The sequence below is a fragment of the Dermacentor variabilis genome, unplaced genomic scaffold (assembly GCF_050947875.1).
Source record: "Dermacentor variabilis isolate Ectoservices unplaced genomic scaffold, ASM5094787v1 scaffold_12, whole genome shotgun sequence".
Taxonomy (NCBI): Eukaryota; Metazoa; Arthropoda; class Arachnida; order Ixodida; family Ixodidae; genus Dermacentor; species Dermacentor variabilis.
The window spans coordinates 32,872,577-32,897,610 of record NW_027460280.1 but is presented as its reverse complement, the minus strand read 5'-3'; the positions used below and the strand labels follow the sequence as shown (position 1 = coordinate 32,897,610).

Genomic DNA, 25,034 nt, shown 5'->3' with positions numbered 1-25,034 from the left:
CTCACAAGAAGTATTGCTTGGGACGACGAAATCTTAAAACAACAACAATAATAATATTAGTAAATAAAGAAACTGGAATGAATAGAGGTGCAAACACATATTTGAAAACAGAAGGAGCCTAGTGCCCCCTAAGTGCAGACACAAACTGCTATTTCTGTCGTACCCATCGCGTACACACTGGTGCGCGACGGAATACAACGGAATTGTCGAAAACATCGTCTCTGTGGTTTAAACCGAAAACAATGTCTTTTATACACCGTCATTAAAGGGTGCACAAATAAAGTTCCATGACGATGATGCTACGAAGCTGGCAACAGCGCCACAAACTCATTCAGTGTGTTCCTGCTAGTTTCAGCCATGTATAGGTGCCCCGCTGCTACCCCTCTGATGGTAAGCTAACCGCACCTCATTGCTTTTGTAACAAATAAAATAATATCGATCAATCCACCCGTAGATGCAAATTCCTTCATCCAAGGCTCACCCTTAAAAAAGAAGCGTGTGTTGTGACTTAAAATGGCACAGAAACACGCCAAGAGATGTTCGCCACTTTTTAATGCAAAGGTATAGGCGGAAATATCCTTGCGAATAAGTTATCTAAAATAACCTTTTTTTTCAGTTACTTTTTTCGCCTTTTATTTTTGACTATGTGATAGCATGAGGTGTGTGCAAAAGAACATAGAGATTACTGCAGTTTGCCGACCAGCCTATATATCACTCTCCGGAGCAGTTTAAATCGCAATTTTTATCAGCCGTATTATAACGAACAACTCTTTCCAATTTTAACAACGCAGCGGAAAATTAACTGTGGCCTTCGAGATTCGTTTTTACAGCTCGCCGGTGTCTTGATGCGGACATACTGACAGGCGCAGACGAAGACAATGGCGGCTACGTAACTTCTAGCGTCTGCAGTACGGCAAAGCAGGGCCTTCGAACTTGTTTACATTGTCGCGGAAGAGGTGGCGGTGCGATGTGGAGACTAATGGCACCCTGGACAAACCTTACAAGTGCGCACCAGGGCTCCCTGGCGCGATTTGTCGAGGAGACCGTAAGAGGCCGAGCCGAAGGCAAATGCATTGTTTTTTCCTGACAAACCCGGCAAGTAACAGTGGGAAGTCTCATACTGAACGGTTCGGACCATAAAATACGATCTTGCCGCCGAAACTTGGGCAAGAACAGAGCAGCGGTAAGCTCTTTTCTTTTTTTCCATAGCTTGCAAAGGAAAACGCAGGTCTCCGTACTACTGAACGTTCTAATGCTAAATACTGCAGTAGTGCTGGCTATAGTTGCTCTGTTTTTGTTTACTGGAATTATTGGGTTGCAGGGATGACCGCAACACTTCGAGAAAATAAAATGACGCAAGCAATTTCATTTACTTTTATTTTTCTCCAGTTCTTGCAAAACGCCTGAGACCGGGATTGGTCGAGTGCAGCACTGAACGCGGACAAAAAGCTACGGGATTATCGTCCTACTATTTATGCCTTGCCTAAGTTACTATTAGACAATAAAAAGAAAACAGCCTACACACTATGAAAAGTTCTACGGGCCGCAGTTTAATACGGACTTTACTACATCAGAGCACATGCGACAGCTATGACACACCAAGAAGAACGGTTCCTAAGCAGAACAGGTGGTATAAAAACGAATACATCTCCGGCGAGCGGTACTCACAAATTATAAGATCCAAGAAGGTACTCGTACATCCACAGTGAAACTGGCCTTCAAAGCTCAGACGGTACTCAACCCACAAATAAATCACTACTCGCACGCTGGCGCAAAGCCGAAGCAGCACAACACAAGCACACGGAGACACGCAGAGGTTGTTCGTACAACTCGCCGAAGAGCATAAACGGACGTTGCAAGGCTTTGAAGTGCACACGCTGCGAAAGCAGCCGTTTAGCGACGAATCGAACAGGAAGCTTGTTTACTTATGCCCATCCTCTAACCGCATATTGTACTCTTTAACACAACATAGCACGGGATAGGATAGAGCGCAAAAAAGCGCTAGCCGCGTATCTTGTTCCATCAAGCCGCTAACGACAACGACCAGCGACTGATTCAGAAAAGCTAGTGAAAGCACTGAATGCTAAGTGGTCAAATCAAACCTTTCAACCGCTGGGGCGTCCAGCCTGATTGGCTCATAGATGTCACGCGGCTCAAAAAGGGCGCGAAAACGTCTGAGGTTTTCGCAGGCTTTCTCCTTGCCCTCCGGCTCCCTTCCGGGACCGTTACACATTGCTAGGTCGGACGGCGTCGGTTGTGAGAGAGCGAAACGGGCCGTGCCCATTCGCGCTTCGAGCCTTTTTGGTGGGTAGAGCTAGGTAGCACCCGGTAAATCACATCGCTGGCTTTTTGGCGCGCCCTCCGACGCAACGTCCTCCGCGGCCGTGTTGGTGTGCATGCTACTAATTGTTTATTTTCCAGTCATACGATGGCGCGTTGGCGACACCAATATTTGTCTCGAAATAGGGGTTTGAGGCTGCCCTGCTGTAGCAAATTATTACGATCGAAAGACTGCTTGAATAACGCAGCACTTACGGATAGATATGCTTTTGAGGCTGCCGCAGAACCGTAACGTAGGAGCCTCATTCAAAGCTACATTATTCGTATACAGTAAGGCCGCATGTTCGGCCAAAACCGATGCCCCTCCAGAAGGGCAGTTTTGCCGGCAAAACTTAGCCGACCGTAGTTGCTGCTGCTGCTTTCTTGCTAAATAGCTCAACACCGGAACGCGCACACATAACAAGTCACCTCGCACGTATGGACTTCATCCCTACAGACGCTCCAATGGCTGGATCAACAGAATTACGCAATGAAGCAACAAATCTAAATAGCGCACCATTCCATTATTAAATCGAGTAACTTTCTTTGGCCATCTCTCGTGTTTTTGTGGTGCAGGTGTTACCGCGCGAGGGCTTTGCTGGGTCCGAAGGTTGAAATGCTGTGGCCGGTGGTGTCGGCTGTGTAGCGTTTCTCGGCTGGTGAGTCCGCTACACGTCTCCTGTCAAAATGTGCCGCTTCGTCTTGCCGGCTTACCATAGCTTCGCTTAGACAGACTCCCCGCAGTGCGTGGGATCTGCAAGGTCTTTTTTTTTTTCGCCCCATGGGTTAGATCACGGTACATTATATTTAAGTAAACGTGTGCCATCGATATTCGCAAAGAAGCTACATAAGTGGTCTGTGACCTGACTGTCTGTAACTAACTGTTCGCTACCTGAGGCTGCTCACTTTCGATCTCCGTTGGTGTTGACCTGCATCGAAATTTTCGACCGCGATTGAAAGACAAAGAATGATTGTGTAGAAAAAGTTCATAAAGCATGCTTGAAAATGACGCGGAGCAGCGCTTTCTGCATTCACTGGAGCACGCCCGAAAGTGTAGCACGTGTGACATGTGCATCGCCCATCGAATCCAGTCTGACATCTCGAGTCGTAGTACTTCGTTTTGACTCGAGCACTTCGATTTTAAACTGAAGTAGTCGATTCGTATTCGAAATATCAACGATTATTCGCATATCCCTGTCACTAGCGCCACCGAAGTTACAAGTACGAAAATGGAGCCGGTTAAATTAAACGCGCGTCGATTTACTAAGAATCCGCAGACTAGCACCACTTTCGAGATATCGAAGCACAATATTAGCCCGCGCCTGTCTTCTCGCCCATCGCTTGCGTCACCGATTCTTCCACCGGTCACCCGCGAAGCTTCTGATCGTGAAATGTTTCTGGCGTCGACAGCCTCCGAGTACACACCGATTGGTGCGCGATTCGGCAAATTAATCTCCTCTGTGATATTCGCTCTCTATTTCCGCGGCCTCCTTTAAGGCGTTCGACAGCTTGACAAATATTCCGCAGCTAGAGGCACGTGAAGGGACGAAAGCCAGGCGGGCGCACCGTGCAACCATCGCCGCATCTGTGCAAAGTGCGCGGCCATGCGTGACCCGGAGGACCCGCACTGCTCCCAACCTCCCACGCCAGCAAGGCACCCTGAAAATTGTCCGATCCCCATCACGCCGCGCCAGCGGAATGGGACGTAGTATCTCCATTGTCTTACATGACACACCAAACGTGATAACGCCAGGGTAGAAGCTCCATTATGCGGCCTGCTGTGAATGCATTATTATTAATTATTATTATTATTATTATTATTATTATTATTATTATTATTATTATTATTATTATTATTATTATTATTATTATTATTATTATTAGCGCACATCTATATTTAAACATCGATTCTGTCAAAAGCCTTCCATCTCCACATAGAGCTAACACAGACACTCACGTTACCTACCTTCACCTGTAGACGCAACAAATCGAATGTTCTTCACAAATTAATACATGAAAAAATCTTCTGCTCGCACTTGCTTTATAATGTGTGTTTTTACATTCCGCAGAATTTTTACATTCTTGTGCCTCTAAAGGCACAAGAAAACAGCGTGCCTTACAGCCTTCAGATTATTGTAGCCATCTATCTAAAGTGCAGGCGACATATAACGCCCATTCAGAGTGCCTGGATATCTTGCTGCCTAATTTTAATATTTTCCTGAAAGGAGTTGCAGAGGAATTTCAATAACTGAACAAAAATTCTCATATCTGTTGTGTTTTCCGTGATTCTCTCATCCTTTCTTCTGTTTCTCCTCTTTTACTTTGTATTCTCTTCCTGTACTCATTTTATGCTCTGTTAAAATCTCTATTCGCCAAATTACTATTTTTTTTTTATGTGCGCGCGCTTGTGTATGTGTGTGTCAGCGAGCACTGTTTTTCTTGTGCATTGTTTCGCTGAGTGCGTCAGCACCAAGAGCCTCAAGTTTGTTCCTAGGCACTTCAATAACCGTATTTGAGTGATTGATTTATCCTCCTTCTACCGCACATCCCCGTGCCTTTGTATCTTTATTATTTTTTTATTTAAGCAGTACATTATCTTTTTGTTAGATTGCCTGTGTGCCAGTATCAAAACCTTATGGTTTTTATTGACTCTCACACACTGTTCGTGTTTTCCTTTTTCTCTCGTCTTTCTTTTGTTAATTCACCTTGGCTTCTGCTGGTTTTAAACTATTCCTTTTATAATTGTTTTCAATTTCATGCTTATTTTTCTGTATTTGTATTCGTATTTTTTATACCCGTGCGCCAGCACTCAAATCTTCTTAGGATTGTTCCTGGGCACGTTAAAGAAACGATTGATTACTGTTATTATTATTATTATTATTATTATTATTATTATTATTATTATTATTATTATTATTATTATTATATGATCGTGCAGAAAAGGAGACGTAATGTAATGGATTACAACAAGTCAATAAAAAATAAAAGCTAGTAAAGAAACATAGAAGCGGATTCGAAGTAAACCAACACGGCGCTAGAGAACTGATATATATTTCGCTGCATGCGACCAAGCAGGTAGGGGCACTCGTCGCGGTCCCTACTTAGCGGTCTGTTTGTTTCAGCGGTGACTGCAGACACAAAGCTTATTTGAAGCGCAAATGACGCAAGAACAAAAAAAAAAGAAAGAAAGAAAAAGAAAACGAAAGAGTTTCCCCTTATAGCCCTTTGTATCTGGAAAGCCAAAGCATTCGGCGGAAGATTTTAGAAATGAATATATCTCAAAAGTGGTGCTACTCTCAGGATGTAAAACGGACATGCCTTGGGCACTGACCGACTTGTGTGCCCTAAATGAATCATTTTGAAAGTAATTACGCAATATCAGATAACTAATGAGTTAATAAGGGGATCGAATCCCAGCCACGAATCTCTCTCTCTCTCTCTCTCTCTCTCTCACACACACACACACACACACACACACACACAATGGCTGCTTCTCTGTGCACAGGGCTAGCATGTGAAGCCACTGCAGCGAAAGAACAAAGAAAAAATACGAACAACACAAACCGGACACCACTGTGACCTCGCTAAGCAGAAATGCTGGCTCTTGAATTTGTCTTATATTGGAATTCCATCATTCGTAAAGAACTCGTACAGTTTGAATGGCTTTGATTCTGAATTTTCGGAACAAGACTCTAGGTCTGCGGGCCATGGTGCCCGGTCTTGCGTTTTTTCTTCTTTTTCTTTTGTTCTCGGAACGTCGGTTTCGTCAAGTGTCAGCCAAGTAGCCCAAGAACAAGTTATCTTAGGGCTAGCAGCCTGACCCTACGCCTTTACACCGAGATCATGTCTAAGGCGACGCAAGCTATACATGCGAAGCTGCAGCAGGAGCAGCGTTGAAGCCAATATAGATAGTGTGAAGGTCCCTAAACTCCGAGCTGCCAACCCCGCGATGCGTCAGCCGGCAATCAAGTCTCCCAGCACGCACTTAGTTCTCCCCTCTGGAATTTTCGTCACCACTCGGCGACTTATATCTCCTCGCTGTCACTTTACTTTTAACGCGACCCAGCACGAGCGCTCCGCTGCGCACACTTTGCTTTGTCACGCTATATGCTAGCGTTTCTTGATTGCTATGCAAAGCAACGGTCCTAGACATTTAAAATGACAGACATATCCATGCTAACTCTGGCACCACTCTTAGAAAACCCACATATCTTTGGTCTCTTTGAGGCCCATTAGCGCACTACACGCAACTGCGATGCAGAACGGTACAGTACTTCAGCATGCGCTTGAGCCAAAGGAGTGCACAGAACTACAAAAGTCGAGTGCCCTTTTCGCATCAAGCGAGCAGACATAACATGTAGCTTTTTTTGCATGCATCGCGTCTGAGAGGTGTAGAGGAAGCACGACGTGCAAGAGGACACCCCAAAGGAACTTGCGAGGGTAGGAATGCAAATACTGGCCCTTCCGATTTGAGGAAGCGCAAAAGTGACGACTGAGCGACCTCGAGAGGTCATCGGCGCATGTCCCACTCGACGACACGGCGCCGCCGCACACGCAAGCACAGGCCGCAACACCCGTGCGCGGCGGGGTCGCCACGCGAGACGCGAATGCGGAATTGGCCGCGGGGGACCGCCGTAAACGCAACGGCGCGTAGACGAGATATGCGAGTGAACCAACCCGTGAAGTGCAAGTTATTAATAGGTCCCCGTGTCGAGCCCGCAGCTGTTGGGCAAGAGAGCTTACAGGTGACAGAGTTGCGTAACTTAGTCAGCCGTAACGTTTATCGCCGGAATTGGCCATTCGGTGCGCCGAATGATAAGAAGGGAAAATAAAATGGAGCGTTACAAAATGCGGCCCTTGACAGTGAATAAGCACCAAGTATCCTACGCTTCTCGCAATTTTTCGTTGTGGTCTGGTGCATTAAACACGTATTCAGAATATACAGCCTGAGGATAATAAATGCTTGTTTTTAAAAGCGACATGACCTAAAATTTTCATAAATTCAAATCACATCACGCAACGCATAGTTACAAACGACACCTAGTACTAGTACTGCTCTCTTCGTTAGCACGGCGCAGAACGTGCGGTGGTAATAATGAAATAGTTAATCCTCTTCACTTTTCCTGCACGTTTCAATGCTCAGTGCGCTATTAATGAAGTTCGGTGTGCTAGCACAACAAACCTAAAAAATTTTCCTCAAGACAGTACAGCACCAATTAATGTGGACTTTCTGCCATGACCCGCGACTTCTTAACGGTGGCGGAGAGGAATGTTCTACAATACACAAGATTCTACGGCTGCGGGCGACGATTTGAAGACGGCCAAAAAACACGACTTCGCTCAACTTGCCGCCCGATACAGACTCGCTTTCCTCGATCCAGCTTCTCCACAAAGCGGGGCCGCCACGCGCAGCGCTACATCTGCGCTAACCGCAAGAAGAAACGATGAGAAAGCTGCAGCACGAAAAAAGATGAGAACGCCGGCCGCAGTGTCGCCCCGCCTTCGTCCGGCGCTTTTTCCTCGGCAAGGCAGCGCCAGCAGAAGCTGCCGTCACGTGGAGGGGACGACAGTCCGTCGCTGCGGGGTCAGAATCGAAGACCCCCGCAGAGTTGTTCTCGGAATGTCCTGGCCCGCGGGCGAGAGCTCCGCGTCGGCCAGCTGCCAGCGGCTGCTCACGAGCAGGCGCCGGTCCACGTGCAGCGCGGCGGAACCCGATCGGATTTCCGCGCAGCACGCGCCAGCCGACGTCTTCCAGAGCAGCACCCGCCCCCTTGCAGCGGGGCGCGACGACCTCCTTTCCTCCTCGACGCTCCCCCCCCCCCTCCGAGAGGACTGCCGCCAAATCGAATGCTTGACGCTGTATTTCTTTCCTCCGTTCAGCCTTTACGAGGCCTCTGCAATCACGCGCTGCAGCAAAACCCCATAGGCAAGCGTGTGGGCCGCAGAAGAAATTGCTCGAATTATCAGCAGCTGTCCGAGAACGCACACACGGTTTGCGTGGGCCCCGAACATAACCAAACCTCTCCTGTCACTGGCACGGGTTGAATTATTTGAGTGGGATTTGCAAGGATAATACGTGCAGTTATGAAGTCGAAAAAAAAAAATGAACTGCACTCGAATTGCAAAATCTTCAGCGAGACAGTTACAGGAAAGAAAAAAATACAACTGGCCTCAAGTTTTGTCTACTGCCTTACTGCAGCGGGCACTACAAGGTTCATTACATGGGACATAGCCAGTGGCCTACCGAACACATTTACCCCCCGAAATTTCTGTGCTCCTGCATGCCTCCTGCCCCCCCCCCCCTCCCTCGTCTGCCCACCCTCCTTAATTTCTAAATCATGCGACATTGTTGTTTTCAATATAAAGACATTAACTAGCTTTATACAATCACTGTCTACATTCGGTGACGTCATAAGGAGGTGGTTAGAACGTGGCTTCACCACCCACGTTCGGTCATCTTCCGACTTATAGTCATCACTCACACCTCGGCATAATTACTCTATTTGTGCGCAAGTCTAACCTACAATTCTATTGTGCTTAGCGCAGAAACTGGAGACGGACAGAAGACGTACACGCAAGTATTCTGTCCGTCTGGTCTCAAGTTTCTGCGCTAAGCTCTTGAACAGAACGGTAGGTTAGACTTGCGCACAAACAGATTATGCCAAGGAGTGAGTGCTATGTCGGAAGATGACTGAATAGGTGTCCTACCAGCAAGGCCCTTGCAAAACTACAATTCTAGTTTAGGGGTTGTCTCATCATCAATACAGCAGATCCTCGTTAAACAGAACTTCAAGGGAGCGGAGAAATATGTTCCGATTAACAGGAGTTCTGTTTACTGAGAAAGATGTGCAGAAACGCTGCACTATATGTCATACACCTTCTTAACACGTTTAGGTATATTAAACATAAGGAAGTGAATAAAGCAGCTAGCTTGTCCCGCGGTTTGAGTGCGATCGACGGCTACAGGATTGTTTGGAGGAAGCACTTCTGATGTTATCAAAACAAAAACATAGTTCTTACTGTTCCAGTCGGTGGCCGAATAAGAAGCGGTCCTGTAGGGCCCGCGGAGCCCTAATTATCGACCGGCGTACGGTCAGGCATCCGAAATTTCGGTTGTCCTTATTTTGGTCGTCTGCGGGGCGAGCGGCGGTGCCGCGAAGCTGTACAGGTCAGCACGTGCTATGCATTAAAAATAAACCAAATGCTTGCCTGCTTGAGTCTTTGCCATCGCGTTTTAAGGATGGCTTTAGAATACAGGTGCCGCAAAAAATACATTTCAGATCCTGCCTCATTCTGAAAAAAAAAAAATACTTTTAAAACTTGCTTCCGTGGTTCCGTTTGCAGAGCGTTGGGAAATTTTTGGTTGCGATTAACGGAAGGTTTTTTTTTTCTCGCTTTTTTTTCTTCAATACCCAAATACAATACTGACCCATCTGAGGCTGTTTAGTTTAGTTGACAATTTCGTTTAGGCTATTTTCGTTTACCGAGATTCTACTAGATTTTGAAAAGGTGGCTGTATGACCTCTTTCCCGAATTGAACCATTGAATTGAATTGAATTGAACTTTATTCTCCTTGAACAAATACACAAGGAAGGAGCAGCCACAAAAAGCTACTGAGATTAGTAGCTTGACGAGGTGGCTGCCCCTTTATACAGCAGCAGCAGCAGTAGTTATGAAACAATTTTCTTACAAATGACTGCTTTCATACATATGCACGGACAATGATTGCACAACGGAACATAAGTATTTTGCAAAATACAAAAGAGCACTTCACATTAATGAGCAAAATATATGAAAAATAGATAAATAAATGCATCATAGTTCACAGGAACTGATCTCGCATTGTTTTTTTGGACAACTATGACACATCTACAGATTTGTTGGCAAAATTATTGAGCAGAGCTGGGAGAGTAAAAGCGATCGATTGTTTCGCATAGTTGTTTTGAGGTGTAGGTATGTGCCAAATATTATGGTGACGCGTAGGGTATACGGCAATATTTTCTCTTAATTCTGAAATCTCGCTGTAAAAAGAGTTGTTCTTTTTTGTGGCCGAACAGTATGTCTGAAGTAAACGATAATTATAAAAATCATGGACATTTATAATCTTAAACTCTTTAAAGAGTTGCTGCGTGTGAGAATCATATGGGACGTTTGCAATTATTCGCATAAACTTCTTTTGAATTAGGAACAGTCTGTTTAGATTCGTTGTTGTTGTTGTGCCCCATACTAGGTGGGCGTAGGATAACTGAGAAAGGGCTAACGAGTTATATAGTAGTAGTTTTATACATTGAGGAATGATATGTCTACATTTGTTTAGCATACCCGCAGTTTTGCACAATTTTTTATGAGTTTCGCGGATATGGTCATCCCAAGTTAATGTACTTGAAAAATATACGCCCAGCACTTTTATGCATTCTACTATTTCAATCACATTGTGACCAAGTGTAATCAGTGGCAAATTTACAACCTTATTTTTTGGTCTGAAGAGTATTGCTTTTGTTTTTGCGGTATTAATAAGTAAGGAGTTGCACTTTGTCCATTCCAGTAACAGCGGCATTGTTTCATCAGATATCTTTTGTATTTCGTCAGTTGTTTTACCGGTGATTAATAATGTAGTGTCATCAGCATAGCAAATTGATGTTACATGTGGATTTGAGGTAAAGGAGTGTAGGTCGTTAACGTAAACACAATATAAAAGTGGCCCCAATATGCTGCCCTGAGGTACTCCCATCTTTATGCATTTAATATCTGAAGATGATGTTCCTATTATTACATACTGCTTACGATGCCTTAAATAAGAAGCTAAGAGGTCATACGCAATGCCGTGTACACCGTATGACTGCAATTTATCAAGTAGTATTTCATGCTGTAATGAATCAAAGGCTTTTGATAAATCTACATATATTGCCAGTGTTAAATTATGGTCTGAAAAGTTTTTTAAGATTATTTCCTTTTGCTTTAGCAGCGCGGTTACCGTCGAACAATGCTGACGGAATCCATGCTGAAAATTGTGTAGTAATGACTGCTTAGAAAAATAGTTAGACAATCTTATATACAAGAGCTTTTCTATCGCTTTGGAAAAAACTGGTAAAATCGATATAGGTCTATAGTTCTTCAATACATTTCTGTCACCGCCCTTAAAAATTAAGGTTACTTTTGCAATCTGCATGTTTTTTGGAAATACACCAGTGGAGAGGATGAGATTAAAAATGTGCGTTAATGGACGCGCTATCTCATATGCACTGCATACTTTAGTGGTCCTAATTGCAGGTTGTCTACGTCGCAAACGCTACTGTTTTTAAGGTTTGTTATTGCGGAAGCTACCTCTTGAGCATCTGTTGGGCAAAAAAATATGGTGTTTGGGGTTGTGTAAGGTCTGTGTATACTTTTGTGTTGTTGTACTGCATTACTTGTGAATTGGTTAATGAAAAAATTGTTGAACAGATTGGCTAAAGCAGAACCAGAAACATAATCGTTACCGTAACATATTGAGTCAATTTCGTTGGAATCTTGGTTACGCCCGAGCACAGTGTTTATTTTTTCCCAGGTTAGGTTGGTACGCTTAGTGTCATGTGAAAAAAGATTAGAGTAATACGCCGACCTCGCTTTCCGGAGCAACTTCACAACGTTGTTTCTAAGCCGCTTAAATTCAGCAAATACATTTAGGTCCTTGGTTTTAAGGAAGGTGGCGTAAAGTTGTTCTTTCGTTTTAATTTTATCGTATATATCCTTGCTCACCCAAGGTTTTCTTATTTTGTGTGTCCGTTTAGCAGTTTTTGTGGGAAAACTTGCGTGATAAGTATTTTTTACAACATTAAGAAATTTGTCATATGCCTTATCTGCATCTTTGATTTCATATATGCACTCCCATGTAACATCCAAATCGCAAACGCATCATCAAACTGGAAGATACTTTTCTCTTAAGGGGCCTAAAGCATTTGTCTAACGCGAATGGGACCGAAACATCCTACAGGACCGCCAACGATGCCAATCTGAGCCTTCATAAAAAAAAAAGTGTATTCGATAAAGCGGCCACAAATCGATATTCCCTACGGGGGACGTAACAGACGATGACTTAAGGTGGTAGGACTTAAGGCCACATTCCAAAGTCATTTTCCCCCCAATATTGATCTTTTTTTTTTTTTACATTTTATGTATGCCCAAAGATTCAGCAACATGACGCAAAAAAAAAATGATCTTCCTATCATCATTAGTTTGGAACAGTGAATTTTCCAATCCCTACCCTCGTATTGCGAAACCGAAAATCAGTACTATTTCTTTCATATAATATTATTTTAAATACTTCTTATTTTTCATTTTATGTTGTCACCGAGTAGCCACACGAACAAAAGGAGACCCTAGTTCCTCTCAATGGGGCTCCAGCTATGAAGCTAGTGAATTTGAGGCCTCTGTGTAGTTTTCGACAACTTTCACATGGTTTGAAGATTTGTTTACGTTTTGCTCAAAACTAGATTTTGTTCAACGCAATGTTACGCAAACTATGATAACTTTTTTTTTGTGTGTGAACACTTTGATGTGAAATTTTGTATACTCATTCCTCACATAGAGATGCGTGCAGATGTGTACATAGAGATGTGTGCAATATTTCTGCATTTACAGCTCATTTTGCAAATAAATTTGGTTCAAATCAGCAATTTTTTCACTTTGCGTAGTTTTTCAAAGATTACTTTCTTAATATTTACCACATTGCATTTATCCTAGTTCATTGCACAGGTCCCCACTTAGCTACACAAACGACAAAGCTTTACTCAATTCAGCAATTCATTAGTTACGTATCACTGCTGGTGCGACTAGTACTTTTACCACATCTTATGACAAAAATTACCAGCCAAAAAATAAAATGAACCATTTCCTGCACTTTAAATAGTTGAATAAATTAAATAAGGCATGTTTATTCAGAAGAAGTTGTTTAAATCCTGCCTTCCAATTTAAAGAAAAGTTTTTGTGTATGGCACCTTAAGACGCGCGTGAATTGAAAACAATAATAAAAATAAAATAACAGAATAAGCCATCCCCCTAACAACCGTCGACGCTAATATGAATTAAGCTTTCACGCCTGTAACTCTACAAAGGCATACGCGGTAGATCGCGCCTTCGTGTAGGAATACACGATGTACCGCGTAGGCAACGATGGATGCGACGAGTAAATGAACAGAGGTTATACAACATAGACATCGTTACCTTGCCTTTCCATGGGAAGAGTGCCCTGTAACGAGACAGAGCGAAAAGGGGCTCTGCGATACCCTTACCATCTAGTTCCTCGCAAACTTATGAACGAAACAGGATCATGCACTCGCGCACTCAAAATTGGAGGAGGGGTAAGATGCGCCCTGGGGGAAGGGCGTGCTCGTAAGCCGTGCGGTGGGTCGCATCCAAATCCCACTGCCGCTTGCTCCAACATCGCCCGCCGCAACACGCGGCCCCTTTTTCCTCGCCCCCGAGACCCCAGCCCCCAATGATGGCACTACTACACGACCGGATCTTTGCACACCAATAAGCGCGCATCTCGGTTCTAGCTGTATTCTTTTTCTCAGGGTAGCAACAAAAGACAGGGTAGCGCGATAGTGGAAGTCGACGGGTTTTTTTTCTTTCCTTTCGTTTCTTTTTTTTTTTTCCCTAGTCCTGCTTGCTGCTTTAATGAGCCTGAGCACTCGTACGGGGAACCAACGTCAGAAAAAGAACACAAGCACGCATGCGCGTGCACACGATGCACGTTAGAAGATATATATATATATATATATATATATATATATATATATATATATATATATATATATATATATAGAGAGAGAGAGAGAGAGAGAGAGAGAGAGAGAGAGAGAGCCCAGGAGGGGATCGCGCCGCGCCCACTTTCCTTCAGGGAAGCTACGCGCCCCCTTCTCACGCAGCGCGGCATCACCCCTCGCAGTCGGCGCGGAGAACCGTGTCCAAAGAGAGTCGTCAGGGTGCTCCCTTCTCACGCGCTGTTCTCCCCAGTTTAAATCGACGGCCAAGAGTTTCGATGGAAGACAAAAGAGCGCGGAGCCTCAATACCACTTGCGCCACTCGCCAAGGCGAAACGACACCGTCGAGCAGGCTCCGTCGTCGAAAAAGATTCGGACAACGCGAAAGGAAGCACAGAAACGCGAGAGGACGATCTCTGTGGAGAAATTTTGGCGGCGTGCACTGTCCTCTTTGTCACAGAACTTTGTGGACACTTCACGATTGCTCATACTATTCGCGAAGGCACCTGCACGCTGGTGCAGTTGCTATGCGTGCGAATATTTGGAGCGTGCTGACATTCCTTTTTTTACAAAACTCAACACATAGACCATCGGTCATGTCGAGCTGAATGCGCCGGTTTCCAGCAAAAGAATGGCGCTTCGGGTGATCTGGAATGCATTTGTTGTTGGCGACTTGCAGAACCGATAGTGACCAGTCGAAACGTGGAGGGGACAGCGCTCGTCCAGTTGGCCAAGCGGCCACTTGACGAAGCGATTTACCTCCAGTAGATATGACCTTCGGAGTTAGATAGACAATAAGGCAAGCTGAATATGAAATACGATGAGACACTGGATTGGAACGTGAGTTCGAACTCTCGCATACAACCAAACGCAAAACATTTGTGCCAGGAAGACAAAGAGAAAGCGTAAAGAGGGTGCACACCACAAAGAAAGGTCCACTCCGTAAATGTAGCTTTGCGATCGAAACAGTGCAACAATGTATATGTCTTCATCAGCGCAAAGGAACGTGTTTTCACGGGCCCTGTAGTTTTAAGAACGAGCGTCACCTACAATTAAGGGGCAACAATGCAAAACACGAACCGTACGCGAATACAGGGCAGAAATGCCACGCAGTCTGCGGACAGATTCTTTGGGAACTGTCTTCAATTAAAAACAAACGATAACTTGCCACTTTGTGCCTAACCGTCTTGTTTTTTTTTTTTTTTTGCACTGCTAACCTGTTTAGAGAGCAGCAAACGAAGATAAGGCCTACGAGGCCCACAAGAGCCACGGCCGCAATACAATCGCTCAACTAATTTCGCCAACGGGACCGTCTACAGTGCAGCGCTCTATGTACTGCTCCCAAGGCTTGCGAACAAATATGCCGCCACATATACCTATATATCTAGGACAGCGTGTAGAGGTTTATGAAACGCTCCCGCGGCGAGCGTGCGCAATGAAGTGGTAGAACAAGAAATAGCCAGGGACGAAGCAGCTCGCGAGGGGCGGTACGGCACGCCAGAGGCGCGGCGTAGCTCTAAGTTCATAGCACGCGTGCGCCTTGACGGTCGCTCTCCTTAGCCCCGTCATGGTGCAGCATTCCATCACAATCACTTCACCTGCTGTAGCGCACATTCGGTGGGCGCACCCAGGCGAGCTTTCGCCACGGATACCGCGAGCGTGCGACGGATAAAATCGCCACCTCGCACGCCGACAGAGGTTCGACCTTTGGAGGAGGACTGACACACTGCCATTTTCGGTGCGCTGAGCTCACGCAAGCAAATTCAGTGCGCCCTGAATATTAAGCGTCACCTCTCTGCTATGTACAAGGACCAGCCGAAAACGCCCTTGCCGACGCAAACGTCGTCATATGGCATCCGCTTACAGGTCTTGGTTCAGAAATTGAATCGCTGTCGGACCAAGAAAACCCAGTCTACGCTGCAGTTGTACAAATCGAACTGCCTCATTCTCGGAACACAGCGACAAACGCGACGAGAGGCTGACCCACGAAAACTGTGGCCAAAAGCGAAAACGTGACGCTTGAGTATATAAGAATCGACATCATTACCAAATCACTTTGCAAAATGGCTTGTTTTGCGCACTTGTGCGCAAAACAAGTCAGCGTGCGACCTACGATCCATTTACAAGGCGCAAGCACCCGAGGTTTCATTACATGGCTAAAGCCCGCAAACTAATGTAAAATACTCGCCGAGCTTTCCGACGTAACAGTGACAATATTATAGCATTCGCGTGAGAGACGCACTGTTCAGCCTGAACAGTGAACTTGTAACAAAAAACAGCCAGAAGTTTCGGTATGCCTGTGCTAGTTTGCACTCTCGATTACGGCCTCCTTTCACTTAGGCGACGAACAAAGCTTATAAATTGTTCCCCACAAGTACACGACGCTAATTTATCTCACCAGGGCACAATGCACAAACCCAAGCACAGGCCAATCTTTTGTTAGATCATTCATTCTCCTGTCATATAATATTTACGGGCTCAACCTAGCTTCAATGGACGCGTGAGCACCGCCGGCTATTCGCAAATAGTTCGTGACGATGCTGGAACGAATATCGCTGATGCGAGTTGGAGAAACGGGCAAAGCAATAGAAGCTTCAATATATATATATATATATATATATATATATATATATATATATATATATCGGAACATTTCGCACTTCCGTGGCTCACGCTATGACGTGACACGGCGCAATGACACGGGTCAGTGAAGCAGTCCGGCAACCCTCTAGGCAAGAGTGCAGCAAAGTGGACCAGGATAAAAAAAGGAAGAAGAAGGAAAAAGGAAGAAAAAAAGACTAAATAAATTGGAGAGCAAACAATAGTAAAGGAAGAATGCAGAAAATCCATGAGAGTTTTTCTGCATTCACCTCTAAACTTAAGTGGGCACACCCCCAAATTTAGGTTGGCTCACCCCCATTTTCAAGTGGCCCACCTCCATATGTCAGGCTGACACACCTATAAATTTCATGTAGGCCCACCCCCAAATTTCAGTTGGTCCGCCCCTACTATAAGCTTCCCAATGCATTTTCCGTGGAGCCCTATGTATTCTTATGGTAGCTACCCAATCATCTACATTTACACTATAACAGCGAGTAAATGTCCTAACTTCGCAAATTACGTATTTTTGCGCAGATACAAGGCAGTACACCTTTAGCGTGCATTTTCGTCTGACGGAGCTGGGGTATTCGCCAAAGAATGCTGACGCATTAAAATAGAACCAGCGCGCGCTCAACTTCTCGGGACGAGAGAGAGAGAGAGAGAGAGAGAGAGAGAGAGAGAGAGAGAGAGAGAGATTAACCAGGGGCAAATCTTCGGTTTGCTACCATGCACTGGGGTGGAGGATATAGAGGTTGGAAAGAGGGCAAAGGAAAAGAAAAAAAAAGCACGAAAAGAAAACAAGAGCAGGTAACAAAAAAGGCGTTCCAATCACAGGCGTTCGCACAGGCCGGTCGATCTAAAGAAGCGCAGTGGTGCTTGCACGGCCTTCTGATGTAATGTTAAGACGCGTCGATGTTTCAAAATTCTTTCTTCCGACAGAGGCTGGTCGTCCAACTGGTTCAGCACGACGGAAAGCGATTGTCTCTGCACACTGTACTGCGGGCACTGGCAAACAACATACCCAATTGCTTCCGCGACGCCGCAATCGCCACATGCTGCGGTGTCAGCCAAACCTATGCGGAACGCCTAGTCCTCAGTGAATGCGACGCCCAACCATAGCCTACACAAAAGGGTCGCGTCTCTTCGGGGAAGTTTTGGTTGAACTCGAAGGCTTAAGTTAATACTTAAGAGAAACTTAATAAGAGGTACAAAATGAAGATTGTACAGGTCTACGCCCCTACATCCAGTCATGATGACCAGGAAGTCGAAAGCTTCTATGAAGACGTGGAATCGGCGATGGGCAGAGTGAAAACTAAATACACTATACTAATGGGCGACCTTAATGCCAAGGTAGGCAAGAAGCAGGCTGGAGACAAGGCAGTGGGTGAATATGGCATAGGCACTAGGAATAGCAGGGGAGAGTTATTAGTAGAGTTTGCGGAACAGAATAATATGAGGATAATGAATACCTTCTTCCGCAAGCGAGATAGCCGAAAGTGGACGTGGAGGAGCCCGAACGGTGAGACTAGAAATGAAATAGACTTCATACTCTGCGCTAACCCTGGCATCATACAAGATGTGGACGTGCTCGGCAAGGTGCGCTGCAGTGACCACAGGATGGTAAGAACTCGAATTAGCCTAGACCTGAGGAGGGAACGGAAGAAACTGGTACATAAGAAGCCGATCAATGAGTTAGCGGTAAGAGGGAAAATAGAGGAATTCCAGATCAAGCTACAGAACAGGTATTCGGCTTTAACTCAGGAAGAGGACCTTAGTGTTGAAGTAATGAACAACAATCTTGTGGGCATCATTAAGGAGTGTGCAATAGAAGTCGGTGGTAACTCCGCTAGACAGGATACCAGCAAACTATCGCAGGAGACGAAAGATCTGATCAAGAAACGCCAATGTATGAAAGCATCTAACCCTACAGCTAGAATAGAACTTGCAGAACTTTCGAAGTTAATCAACAAGCGTAAGACAGCTGACATAAGGAAGTATAATATGGATAGAATTGAACATGCGCTCAGGAACGGAGGAAGCCTAAAAACAGTGAAGAAGAAACTAGGAATTGGCAAGAATCAGATGTATGCGTTAAGAGACAAAGCCGGCAATATCATTACTAATATGGATGAGATAGTTCAAGTGGCTGAGGAGTTCTATAGAGATTTATACAGTACCAGTGGCATCCACGACGATAATGGAAGAGAAAATAGTCTAGAGGAATTCGAAATCCCAAAGGTAACGCCGGAAGAAGTAAAGAAAGCCTTAGGAGATATGCAAAGGGGGAAGGCAGCTGGGGAGGATCGGGTAACAGCAGATTTGTTGAAGGATGGTGGACAGATTGTTCTAGAGAAACTGGCCACCCTGTATACGCAATGCCTCATGACCTCGAGCGTACCGCAATCTTGGAAGAACGCTAACATAATCCTAATCCATAAGAAAGGGGACGCCAAAGACTTGAAAAATTATAGACCGATCAGCTTACTGTCCGTTGCCTACAAAGTATTTACTAAGGTAATTGCAAATAGAATCAGGAACACCTTAGACTTCCGTCAACCAAAGGACCAGGCAGGATTCCGTAAAGGCTACTCAACAATAGACCATATTCACACTATCAATCAAGTGATAGAGAAATGTGCAGAATATAACCAACCCTTATATATAGCTTTCATTGATTACGAGAAAGCGTTTGATTCAGTCGAAACCTCAGCAGTCATGGAGGCATTACGGAATCAGGGTGTAGATGAGCCATATGTAAAAATACTGGAAGATATCTATAGCGGCTCCACAGCCACCGTAGTCCTCCATAAAGCAAGCAACAAAATCCCAATACAGAAAGGCGTCAGGCAAGGAGATACGATATCTCCAATGCTATTCACAGCGTGTTTACAGGAGGTATTCAGAGACCTGGATTGGGAAGAATTGGGGATAAAAGTTAATGGAGAATACCTTAGTAACTTGCGATTCGCTGATGATATTGCCTTGCTTAGTAACTCAGGGGACCAATTGCAATGCATGCTCACTGACCTGGAGAGGCAAAGCAGAAGAGTGGGTCTAAAAATTAATCTGCAGAAAACTAAAGTAATGCTTAACAGTCTCGGGAAAGAACAGCAATTTACAATAGGCAGCGAGGCACTGGAAGTCGTAAGGGAATACATCTACTTAGGGCAGGTAGTGACGGCGGATCCGGATCATGAGACAGAAATAATCAGAAGAATAAGAATGGGCTGGGGTGCGTTTGGCAGGCATTCCCAAATCATGAACAGCAGGTTGCCATTATCCCTCAAGAGAAAAGTATATAATAGCTGTGTCTTACCAGTACTCACCTACGGGGCAGAAACCTGGAGGCTTACTAAAAGGGTTCTACTCAAATTGAGGACGACACAACGAGCTATGGAAAGAAGAATGATAGGTGTAACGTTAAGGGATAAGAAAAGAGCAGATTGGGTGAGGGAACAAACGCGAGTAAATGATATCTTAGTTGAAATCAAGAAAAAGAAATGGGCATGGGCAGGACATGTAATGAGGAGGGAAGATAACCGATGGTCATTAAGGGTTACGGACTGGATCCCAAGGGAAGGGAAGCGTAGCAGGGGGCGGCAGAAAGTTAGGTGGGCGGATGAGATTAAGAAGTTTGCAGGGACGGCATGGCCACAATTAGTACATGACCGGGGTTGTTGGAGAAGCATGGGAGAGGCATTTGCCCTGCAGTGGGCGTAACCAGGCTGATGATGATGATGAAGGCTTAAGTTTGGAACCAGGGTGTATGGACGGGCGTGGATATAATGCGGTTCATTCTACTCTGATGTAGTGCATGCACTGGAGTACAAGTAGGTGGAGCATCCTTGCAGCACCTGTCCTAGACAGCGCAGCCGGGACAAACTTACTCCTCTGTATTCCGCCCTCGGCGAATATGCGGCTTCCGGAAACCGGGCGAAAGTACGCGCATACTATATATTGCCGGTGAAAGCATTGGGACGCGGCACGATGCTAACGCAAGGAATTTATTCCGATAGGTGTAGGTTGTTTACAATATTTCTTTTTTCCAGTCCCTTGAGGATTTTCTCTAATTACGCAGATAATTCGTAAACCAACTTTTGTCTCCACATCCCTTCCGACACTACTCATTCATTGTCAATTACGCATGCACAAGTTTTGTGGGCACGATGATAAACTAGTTTAGCATCAATTTATGCTCACAAAGAAAGGGGGAAAAAAAAGAACTGCAGCAAGGAGTCACTACACAACACGTAAGACGACGCTGTTGCGTGGCAATTTAGGAGTGACTCGCAAGGTGCGTATGCCCGATGTTGCTCGAGAGAAACGACTGCTTTGAAGGATCGATAACTAAATCTAGCGAAGCGTGCGGCGCCCGGAACAATCGACGCCGCTTAATAATAAATTATATAACTATTTTAACGCGTCAAAGAACAACACACGGCACACAAGAGAGGACACCGGGACAGTTGTTCCGTTGTCCTCTCTTGTGTGCCGTGTGTTGTTCTTTGACGCCTTAAACTAGTTATAATGAATCGTTAGCAACTTGCCCAACAAGAAGTTCTCTTAAACCGCGTAAGAAAAGTCTCAAGTACGAAGCTATAATATATATATATATATATATATATATATATATATATATATATATATATATATATATATATATATATATATATAAGGCAAGTATTGCTGTGGTAGCATGCATCTTTGCAGAGATTGCGCTATATCGGACGTGGGCGACGGCTGGCGACAATGTGCGTCGACGAATGCGCCCAAGCGACAGGAGCAGCGGGTCTTGTCTCGCTTGACGGCTGCGACGTTTCCGGCACCAGCGCTGGTTCCAGAGCACTCGGCCTCGAAACGCCCTGACAATTCCGGGGCGCGGCCCTACAAGGCCGCGGGCTCAGACCTCGCCAGGCTGGCAGGTGCAGCGGAAGCGGCGGGGAAAATACTTCCCCGCCGACATGCGCACGCGACGGCGAGGGCCAGAAATACGTTGGCAAAAAACACAAGAAACAAACAAAATTTAAATGAAATGAAAGTGGGGAACGTATAGCCCGAAAGGAAACGAAGGAGGATCGATACAGCAAAAACACGTCAAAGAATATTTCGTCCGAACCTACAGAAGGATCTGCAGAAAAGAGAGAACTGTCGTACTTGAAGCATCGGCCTGTTCTTTTCGAGCAGTCCGAGTCAAATGTAGGCAAGCTGTCTAAGCACGGGGGAATACCCAACAAACGCTCCAAGAGTCAGATTAAAAGAGCTCTCTATTCCCGATGGGAATGATGAAAAATAGGATTACTGTGCGCCTAAACTCTCTCAAGCAAAGTTATGTATACAGTCCGGTGGATATTATAGAATAACCGAACTCTCGATGCAGATTTCAGAGGGAGAAAAATGTACAGCGAAAACACGACGGCGGGTGGAGCGAAAAAGTAATAACGGAACTGGCGCGCACTTAGCGACAGAGGTCCATGATCGACGCCATTGGAGGGTTTAAAGGAAGGCGAAAAGAGGAAGTACGGTTCAACCTTCGAGCGACTTTCTGTTGAGAACTTACGCCAGCATTTATTTCAGTGACGTACAACACCTTTCTTTAGGTTCCATTCCTGACAGAATTCTCTGTCGGGGAAGAAATAGAAAATAGATAAATTATACTAAGTACCTTGCTGCTCCAAGTGACGGCAATCGAAAAATTGGCTCGTGTCTGACAACCGGATTCTGAGAGTCCGCGAACTTGATCACAAAACGATGGCGGTTTATAATCTTTGGATGCTTTGGAAAGAGATACCCGAATGAGCTCCGCAGGTTACTTGCTTCTGCGTGCGCAATGCATGTCCTCGATGGTTTCCTTCTTTGATGCAACATGCCCAAATCAGGTTTTATAGTCACTAATGCTGATGTATGGATTTTTATGGCGCAAGGGGGCGCAAGGGTGCAGTCGGTGAATATGCTGTTCAGGTCCTGTACTCACAAAAAAGAATCGCCTACGCTAGAAATGTTTGTAAGAACAAATGCCAGCCGATCCTGGTACTGGACATATATTAGCGAATAAGGCGGCCCGCCAATGGCAAATAGCACTTACAAACGAAAATATTTGTGAATTATGCCGCAGGCTTTTGAAGAGCGAACGCCTCTGCAATTCCGCGGCGTACACCAGCTCACCTACCAGCATGCTGCCCAATTCCACGTATCTGATGAACTGACGTCATTTAAGGATTACCAAGAGGAGCGGAGGTGAGTGCACAGCGGCGCGCACTTTGAGCGCCAACTGCAAAGGGTGACGGCATTCGCTGCGTTCTAAATGCGGGCTCTGTTGAAATATCCGGCCAGTTTCGTGTGTACCTCCTCACCGTCCGAGCGCTCCAGCGTAGGCGGAGCGAGGAGACGCCGTCCAAGCCGCGTACACGTAATTGCCAAAAATACGACATATACCTACGGTGAAGGCCGCGGCCAGGCGGCTCTTCGAGGTAGGGGGATGAGGAGCAAAATAAGGAAGGAGAGGCAGGAAGGTCAACCAGACGCACGGCCGGTTTGCTACCCTACACGGGGGAAAGGGCTCAAGGGATGAAAAGAAAGAAAGGAGCGGAAGGGAACAAGGTGCTCTCAGTGTGAATACGAGTGGTTTTAAGCGAACCATCTTGGTTGCGTGCCCCTCGCGCAATAAGCCTATAGATATCGCCCAATATAACGCGTCGTGCACGGTGGAGAACTTAATCGGTGCGATCAAAATGTCTTTCTTTCTTTCTTTCTTTCTTTCTTTCTTTCTTTCTTTCTTTCTTTCTTTCTTTCTTTCTATTCGTAGAGTGTGGCATCGAAGTCCGTTTGCTTGAAAACAGACAAGACATTGGCGGTGCATCCATCCTTTCGTTTTCTGGGGCGCGTCTGGATATAACGTGGCTTCGATGACGTGATATGCCTCGAAGGTGACGTCATCGAAGCCACGTTATATCCAGACGCGCCCCAGAAAACGAAAGGATGGATGCACCGCCAATGTCTTGTCTGTTTTCAAGCAAACGGACTTCGATGCCACACTCTACGAATAGAAAGAAACAAAGAAAGAAAGAAAGAAAGAAATAAAGAAAGAAAGAAAGAAAGACATTTTGATCGCACCGATTAAGTTCTCCACCGTGCACGACGCGTTATATTGGGCGATATCTATAGGCTTATTGCGTGAGGGGCACGCAACCAAGATGGTTCGCTTAAAAAAGGGGGAAAACAATAGGCGGGTTCTGCAGTGAGACAGCGAGGCGATAAAAGCACCGACAATACTGAAAAGGAACGCACAGCACAAGAAGAAAAAGCAGCCGCTAGAATGAATGGCCATTTGCGTGCACATTTCGCGGCACCAGGGGCCCTTCACCTTGACGAGCGAGCTGCTCGCGAACTTTCGGCTGACCGCCATCTTTTTCCTCTCAAAATCCCCAAAAAACGAGGCGCCAGATCTCGTCTAAAACGGCCGCCTCTGGCCGGTCGGTGGGAGAGTGGGGGAACAATGAGAGCAGTCCTTAACGCCAGAAACGTGCACCGCAGTGAAACGGCGACAGGCGGCGCCGGATAACCCGGGCCGGACTTCTTATGGAAGTAAGAACGGTTCGTAAGGGCGAGCGTAGGCCAACCGCGAAAGGCGACCACCGGCCAATGAGAGGCAGTTTTTACAAGCGAAATGTTCGTGGTGAGTATGCGGTCGCGGAGGTCAGACAGACCGATATCACACCACGTTCACAGCGCACGCGCAGCTGCTCTGCCGGCGCGATGCCGGTAGTTTCCCCCGCTTTTCCACCGTAATTAGGTTCAAAGCAACCTTGAGCAAACTATAGCTGTGGCTAGCAAGCATTGCAAGCGAATTAAGTGTGGGGAATTAAGCGTAGCATTTCCTCAATTCCGCTGTACATTCTACTTATCCGCACAATTCCCCGCCCCTTTTTCCCAACTTCAGATGAGTGCTGAGATGCAAGATCGTAAGAAAACGACGAAGGTATTCTTTTCTTCTTTTTGCTTTTCTTTTTCTCTTACTTATATGCATGTAAGCCGTTCGGTTAGTATTAAGCTGCATGCTCCACTGGCTGCACCAGGAATGAATGTTCTGACGGCTACAACTTAAGAACTTTATCTTCACAGCAGTTAACATCATTAAACAAAACATTCATCAGCAAACCACCCTACTTGAACGGGGTGGCTATACATCGACAATATCATTCATATGTATTAAAGTAACATACAAATCATATCAAGGGCTAACGGCCTGTAACGGAAGAACAGAAACCGTATACCGCTAGCACGGTGAAAAGTTCAGCACCTTTGCCCAATCCGCATCTCCATATTATGCCCAGGACTAGCTTGTAAGCAGCGAATGGGGCTCTAAATCGGATC

The 25,034-nt window shown here is 45.5% G+C and overlaps 1 protein-coding gene and 1 long non-coding RNA gene across 6 annotated transcripts in view; one reads left to right on the top strand and one right to left on the bottom strand.

Annotated features, from left to right (window-relative positions):
• Nucleotides 1–25,034, bottom strand: part of LOC142566151 (rhotekin-2-like) — a 206,415-nt gene that overhangs the window by 63,181 nt on the left and 118,200 nt on the right. The window contains exon 1 of one of the 5 annotated variants that reach the window (XM_075676985.1): nucleotides 1,669–1,809. The exons of the other annotated variants lie outside the window; for them this stretch is intronic. The gene's annotated coding sequence lies outside the window, so the exon portion shown is untranslated. Of the gene's footprint in view, nucleotides 1–1,668; nucleotides 1,810–25,034 lie in introns of those variants that run through there. 5 annotated transcript variants of the gene reach the window in all.
• On the top strand, nucleotides 304–24,640 carry LOC142566155 (uncharacterized). Its single transcript, XR_012824986.1, has 4 exons — nucleotides 304–390; nucleotides 2,896–2,978; nucleotides 22,777–22,898; nucleotides 24,601–24,640. It is a non-coding gene; the product is annotated as an uncharacterized LOC142566155 (long non-coding RNA).